Genomic DNA, 7831 nt, shown 5'->3' with positions numbered 1-7831 from the left:
ACAGGACAATGGACCATTTTGGCATTGTCGACAGCTTATCAGTTTTAAATATCTCAAGGAATAATGGAAAAAGAAGCAGTGAGTTGCTACTATACTCTCATGTTGCTCTTGTCCTTCTTACGTTTTTATTTTGAAGCCAATTTGGCTGTGTTGAATAAATGTAGCTCAAATTTTCCAAATGATATTTAAAAAAAAAAAAAATTAAAGCTGAGGTCTCACTTCCTTAAATTGGCCTAAAACGGCAAAAAAATCCATCCATAGCCTTACCTCTGGACAAACTTTCTCCCATTAAAATGCTATTTTTGATGCCGTATGTATCCTATATATAAAGTAATGCACTGCACTCTGTTCCAATTGCATTTTGAAGTACTTGGTCCCAACATGTAATTCTGATAGTCATTCAGCAGATGGTGACATGATTTCATTTTCGAAGCCTGCAGCCAAAACGAAACCAAAATGCACATTTTCCACTGTTTTTTGCAAGGGTGACTTGCTAATAATGAATGGATTTGATAAAATGTGTATCTGTTTTGAAGTTATATTGATCTAGTGTACTCCTCTGTGTGTGTGTGTGTGTGTGTGTGTGTGTGTGTGCGAAGCTGTTTTAACGGCATAAAATGAACCAAATAGGTCTGTGTGTGTCCAAATTCATAACACTTTTCTCTTAGAAGGTCACACTCTTTGTTTTATGCACCAATTCATGATAATTGAGTCATAACATGGCCGCTGATGCAGGATCGTCTCTGCTCGACCACGCTCGGCTGGGCTTGAAACATGAGCGGAGTGGGTGCTCCTAAGCATGAAAGCGATAAAGTGTGTATCATTATTGATGTAATATGTAGGAAGTCTATGCCTGGCTGCGGGTTTCTGAATTTACACGTGTGTTCACGCGTAGGAGCACCCACTCCGCTCATGTTTCAACCCATACAGTGTGCAGCGAGCCAAATCAGACAAATCTGCCATCACCTAATTATATCCTGATGGTCAATTAAGTTGGAATGATGCAGTGTGCTGTTAAGTGTCAGCGAAGCTGTAAATACGGGTCCCAGAGAGAACCAAGAAACAGAAGAAACAGAGGAGGCAGAGAAAACGGCAGAAGAGGCTGGAGGAGAGAAATTATTATTAAAATGCTATGGCAGAATGTTCAGAAAATTAAGCTTTAATAAGTTTTTTATTTAAAATTGAGGTCTCGCTTCCTTAAATTGGCCTAAAATGGCTAAGAATAAAAGTTCCATCCAAATCCCTAGCTCTGAACAAATTATGTCCCATTAAAACCCATTAAAATGCTATTTTTGATGCCATATTTATTTTATATATAAAGCAATGCAGTGTTCCTGATGCATTTTGAAGGACTTGGTCCCAACTTGTAATTCTGATAGTTGTCCATCAGATGGTGACATGATTCCATTTTCGAAGCCCGCAGCCAAAACGAAAGCAAAACGCACGTTTTCCACTGTTTTTTGCAAGGGTGACTTGCTAATAATGAATGGATTTGATAAAATGTGTATCTGTTTTGAAGTTATATTGATCCAGTGTACTCCTCTGTGTGTGTGTGTGTGTGTGTGTGTGTGTGTGCGTGCGAATTTATGTGCGTGTTCGCATACGCGAAGCTGTTCTAATGGCGTAAAATGAACCAAATAGGTCTCTGTGTGTCCAAATTCATAACACTTTTCTCTTAGAAGGTCACACTCTTTGTTTTATGCACTAATTCATGATAATTGAGTCATAACATGGCTCCCAGAGCCTTGGATTGATTTGATTTATTCTTTCAAACATGTAACAACAGTCAATATGTCAACACACATAATTCCACACATATCCACAAATATATTATCAATTTGCTTATACCTAGTACATGCTTGAATGGAGTAGGAAGAAGTTAGACTTATCTAGTCCTACCCCATAACATCATCTTATCATCATTGGTTTGCAAGCAGTATTACTACATAGATAATTTTGTTCTACACCACGCTAGTGATATTGTTAAAAGAAAGTTAAATAGAGTGGCTGTGGATGAATAAAGTGTGTATAATAGAAGACAGTGTTTATCTGAGACACATGAGCGATGATATTGCCTGCTAACATTTTTGGCATCAGCACAATGAAAGATGAATTTCCAAGAAACACATGCACACTTTATTTACACTTACCTGTGAGGGCAGCAGGCTCTGAGCATTCTGAACCACATGTTCCTGCGCTGTGACAGCTAGCTGGATGTGGGAGAGGCCATTTAGCAGGAAACGCTGTTTCTTGTCTCTATCAGTTGCATGCTTGGCTAAAGTTCTGTTGATGAATAATGTGGGACAAGGTTGATCAAGACAGAGAACACAGTATGCTCACGTGCCCTAGACAGCAAATGAGCCTGGGTCAGAGTATGTGAGAACACACTGTGTGTTTGTCTGGTGCAGGTGTTATAGTATGTAGTATGAAAACATTCTTAGGTTTAACCTTTATGTGTCAGATTTAAACCTGTCAACAGGAATCCAAGCAGATTAAAATAGTATTTGCAAATGGAGCATAATGTAGTATGGTGTTAACTACTGCATAGTTCATGTTCAGTTAGAATTAATTCCTGACTGACTAACCTCAGAGCATGTGCATATTCTGCATGTGCCTCTGCTGCCTGTTCTTTGTAGCTGAGATTAGTGAAACCACTGGCACACTCTCTGAGTGTATCACAGGCAGCCATTAGCCTCTGGACAAACTCAGTGCAGAGTGTTTCTCTAGGTTCCTCATCACAGGTGGCACATATACATTCCATGGCACCTCTGAAACACAGCAAAACTTAGTGCATTAGATCACACTGTACACAGAATACATGACTGCCCACTGAAGTCCCAAATTATCTGTATGTGACTGTTTAACTTTTAAAATAAGATTTAATGGATGTTTCAAATGTATACATGTATACAACACTTACATACTGAAAGCAGGTTCCATTTGTTGAAGCTAATGTTTTATCCAGTTGAGATTTATTTGAGTAAAATATCTGTTTAAGTCTATTCGTGGTACATTAAAAGACATAACTGGGATATTTACTGAGCCAGTTACAAATTACCGACAGAGCAAAGAATTTAGCATCAACACATTTTTTTCAGTTTAGCAGTAATTACATGACTATAGAGCCTCACCCTCAATGTGTGTCCTATAAAACTGTGCTACTCATTTTACGCCTGGTCTTAAATTTCAAATGCCATATTGTCTACCACTGTGGTCAATCTGCAGTAATAAATAAGGTGCACTGACTACATGAATGATTTTCCACTCCCATATTTTGTGCCGCTGAACAGGAATGTCTTAAAATACTGTATGGTGTTCAGTGGAACAGTTTTTCCTCCATTTTACTGGTGTAAAACCTCAGTGCAGTTGTTTACTAAATAAGAACAAATGCAATTTGACTGTTTAGTGCCTAAAAAAGGGTTGCAAACTCTTTTTAATCAGTCACCATAATCATCTACTATTATCAAGTACTGGGCGTCAAGGGAAGTTGATGCATATAGATAAGACACTGGAATCACTGAAATATGTATACGAAAGTTTATTACAAATCCAGCCGGGACTTGTATGTCCCATTTAAAACATGCTTAGTCACGTTGTTTCAAGAAGTTGTTTACAGGCTAAAATCTCAAAATTGTGTCAATATTTATTGGTGATTATTTTACCCAAACTGGATAGTGCAGATATAAAATCTTAAATTAAAAAATACATTTAAAAATCTTAAAGACATTTCAGCAGTAAATTCAGCTCAACCAGAAAAACAAAGAAACAAAAAAAAACAACAACAAAAAACAACGCACATTTAGCAGGTTTGACCACAGAGGTGTGGGTTTACCTCATCTCTATTGAGATGATCAAGAATGTGAGCTCTGGAACTCTGTTTACATGCTTCTCCAGAACTATTTGCAGAGCCCGACAGCCTTGCTTTATAATTTGATTAGTCTGTGAAAGAAAAAAAAAGACATGGTGGGATAAGTGTTCACTACAAAAACAAGGTAATCTTGGTTAGAAGGTGATGATTCCATACTGTACCTTGATATTTGCACCTTGGTGTCTCTGGCCTACAACAGCCCTGACTTTGGTGAGGGTGAGCTGGTACCAGAAGTCTTCATTCCCACCCAGGGCTTGAGCTTTATCCAGCAGGATCAGAGCGTGGGCACAATTCTGCTCTTCATAAGCCAGAGACTGAGCAAACTTCTTGCCACGGCTTTCTGGTCTCCAAGTTCCTTAACAGAGAGAATGTAAAAAAAAAAAAAAAACACCCACACACACAATCATGATAGAGGAAAGTTTCCAAGAAATTTGTAAAAGAAAGTGTTATCAAAATATTAGTCAGCAATTGAGTTGTGTAAAATGGTTCAGTCTGGTATGCCAAAATAATAATAAATAGGTTTTTAATTCAGTGTAAGCAATAATGAATCAGATTCTATTTTAGTTTTAGAGTCTGACACTGTGATTTTCCTCTCTTTCAACTCACCATAGCCACTGCGTGGGTCCCTATCAGGAGCTCCCTGGCTGCTTGATAAAGCCCCATACTGATGCAAACTTCAGCTTTGTCCAGCCACACATCCATACTTTGTCGCCCAGCCTTTTCATCCATCTCTGCTTTCTGAAAAATCACCAATATATAGGTAAATTCACTTTTTTCCTAAACTGACTCAATTTTAAACCTGCCAGATGTTAACAAGCTGGATGCACACAAGACATTTTGTATGCACACACCATCAAACAGAAAACTGTGAGCAGTAGTGCAAATACACATGCCAAACACCGCCATGTGAAGAAATGGGTGCAACAAAAACAATGGTATGTTCCCTGCGAGGATCTTTGTGTGGAGAAGTTCTGAAGATTTCAAAATGAAATTCACACCCTTAACAGGCTACAGTATATGAAGTAGAACAAGTAAGGGTATAACCATTAAGAATCATTGTCATTATCTGACATAACTGACTTACAATAAGAATCAATATTCATTCCATGTTCAACTAAAAGTAATAATTGAAACACAGTAAATTTCTTTCACCAACATATAGTTAGTCACTTGTGAGCACTTGCCAGTAATCCTTTAAGAAGCAATAAAGATAAAGCTAATTCATTTAATTTCTTTACCTTGTATATCCTTCTGAATGTGTGGCATATGATGCAAAATAAAAACAAACTTATTATGTTACAGGCAGCCTGACCTGAAAGTTACCTCTCTTCTCCTGTGAAAAAGCAATGTACTTGTGGTACCTGAAATCAAGAATATCATATCACAGGTCATTAAAGCAATACATACAAACATGAAATGTTTATAAATGAGCTGATATACCACATCTGTTCTTGCTCTTGGATTCTACTCAGATTCTCAGATGTCAGGAGTTCCTCCTGATATGGTGAATGTGTCTCCAAACCCAGCTGACAACAGGTCCTCACAATTATAATTAGGTAAAAATGAGCAAGAAGAAATGTATAAAATAACTACATAAAACTGAATTATTGAGTATTAATACAATGTCTGAAATTATATAATAGTGCCACAAGTTGATGCTCATCTGTGCCCCAGTTTTCTGTGATTCTGTAACTTTTCACTGGTTAAATCAACCAGCCTTTTGTGACTGTCCCCACAAAATACTAAAAGCATATACTACCAACCCCTTCCTTGAACCGACACCTTAACGTGGTGGAGGGGTTTGAGTGCTGAATGATCCCAGGAGCTATGTTGTCGGGGACTATATGTCCCTGGTAGGGTCTCTCATGACAAACAGGTCCTGGGTGACTGACCAGACAAAGGGCGGTTCATAGGCCTCTTATGACGATAAAAAAAATCAAGGCTCATGTTTACCCTGACTGGTATGGGGTCACTGGGGCCCCACACTGGAGACAGGCGTGGGGGAGGGACTCGCAAGGGGCCGGTGCATTGTGTTTTAGGCAGTGGCCGGGGCCAAGTGCCCGGCCAACCCAAACCTCGGACGCCAACTCTGGTTTTTGAGACTTGAAATGTCACCTCACTGGTGGGGAAGGAGGCTGAGCTGGTGCAAGAGGTTGACAGATACCGTCTAGATATAGTCGCCTGTTGCAGCGGCAATCCCCAAACATGGTGGTGGACACTGCAAGTAAGGGATGCCATCAAGCTGAAGAAGGAACTCTATGAGGCCTGGTTGGCTCATGGGACTCCTGAAGCAGCTGGCAGGTACTGACAGACCAAGCAGGACACAGCTCTGGCAGTCACCATGGCATGGGAGGAGTTTGGCGAGGCCATGGAGGAAGACTTTTGGTTGGATTTTGGAGAACTGTCCAGCAGCTCAGGAGGGGGAAGCAGTGTTCTGCCAACACTGTTTACAGTGGAGGTGGTGTGCTGCTGACCTTAACTGAGGATGTCGTCAGCTGGTGGAAGCAGTACTTTGAAGATCTCCTCAATCCCTCCGTAAAGGAAGCCAGGGCTGGGGACTCAGGAGGGGACTTGTCTATTACCCTGGCTGAAGTTGCTGGGGTAGTTAAGGAACTCCTTGGAGGCAAGGCTCCGGGGGTGGATGAGGTCCGCCCCAAGTTTCTCAAGTCTATGGATGTTGTGGGGCTGTCTTGGCTGACACGCCTCTGCAGCATTGCATGGAGTTTTGGGACGGTGCCTCTGGACTGGCAGACAGGTGTGGTGTTCCCCCTTTTTAAGAAGAGGGACCGGAGAGTGTATTCCAACTACAGGGGATCACACTTCTTAGCCTAGGCCAGGGTACTGGAGAGGAGAATCCGGCCAATAGTCAAACCTTGGATTCAGGAGGAACAGCGCAGTTTTCGCCCTCGCTGTGGAACACTGGACCAGCTCTATACCTTCACTAAGGTGTTGGAGGGTTCATGGGAGTTTGCCCAACCAGTCTGTGTGTGTTTTGTGGATCTGGAGAAGACATTCGACTGTGTCCCTCATTGCATCCTGTGGGAGGCACTTTGGGATTATCGGGTGCAGGGCTCATTGTTATGAGCTGTTCGTTGGTTTTGGTGGCTGCAGAACCTCATCCGTGCTTTTTGCAGATGATGTGGTTCTGTTGGCTTCATCAGTTCAAGACCTACAGCGTGCACTGGAGGAGTTTGCAGCCGAGTGTGAAGTGGCGGGGATGAGAATTAGCACCTCCAAATCCAAGACCATGGTTCTCAATCGTAAAAAGGTGGATTGCTCTCTCCGGTTTGGGGGCAAGTTGCTCCCTCAAGTGGAGAAGTTTAAGTATCTTGGGGTCTTGTTCACGAGTGAGGGAAAAATGGAGCGGCAGGTTAATAGACGGATTGGTGCAGCGTCCGCACTAATGCAGTCTCTGTACCGGTCCATTGTAGTGAAGAAGAAGCTGAGCTGTAAGGCAAAGCTCTCAATTACCAGTCGATCTACGTTCCTACCCTCACCTATGGCCATGAACTTTGGATCATGACTGAAAGAATGAGATCGTGGATACAAGCGGCCAAAATAAGTTTCCTCCGGAGAGTGGCTGGGTGCATAGGGCATAGACATAGGGTGCAGAGCTCAGTCACCCATGAGGAGCTCGGAGTAGAGCTGCTGCTCCTCCACGTTGAGCAGAACCAGTTGAGGTGGCTCGGGCGAAGAAGGATGGATGGATGTTCCACCAATTTAGCATTGTTCCTCTAACATTTTTGAACACATGACATGTACAGTTTTTAAAAAATGAACGAAATCAACTGCTGAAATTTTGGGTTGGAAATTTGAGTGTGTTTTGCTAGTACCAGCTAAAGTATTCTGGAGCTACTAACCTCAAGCAGAGATGATGAGAATTCTACAGAGGTCTATAAAAACATTTCTTTCTAACATCACACCCACAAATATTTTTCCAATGTCAAACTTGTAGTCTTGAGC

General features: G+C 41.3%; 1 long non-coding RNA gene across 1 annotated transcript; it reads right to left on the bottom strand.

Annotated features, from left to right (window-relative positions):
* Positions 1-4202: 4202 nt before the first annotated feature.
* LOC109973243 (uncharacterized) lies at positions 4203-5337 on the bottom strand. Its single transcript, XR_002276793.1, has 4 exons — positions 5309-5337; positions 5192-5229; positions 4475-4606; positions 4203-4223 (listed from the first exon to the last, which is right to left on the bottom strand). It is a non-coding gene; the product is annotated as an uncharacterized LOC109973243 (long non-coding RNA).
* Between the last annotated feature and the right edge of the window lie 2494 nt (positions 5338-7831).

The sequence above is a fragment of the Monopterus albus genome, unplaced genomic scaffold (genome assembly GCF_001952655.1).
Source record: "Monopterus albus unplaced genomic scaffold, M_albus_1.0 scaffold286.1, whole genome shotgun sequence".
Lineage (NCBI taxonomy): Eukaryota > Metazoa > Chordata > Actinopteri > Synbranchiformes > Synbranchidae > Monopterus > Monopterus albus.
The sequence above is the reverse complement of the archived record's forward strand: the minus strand, read 5'-3'. Positions and strand labels throughout refer to the sequence as shown.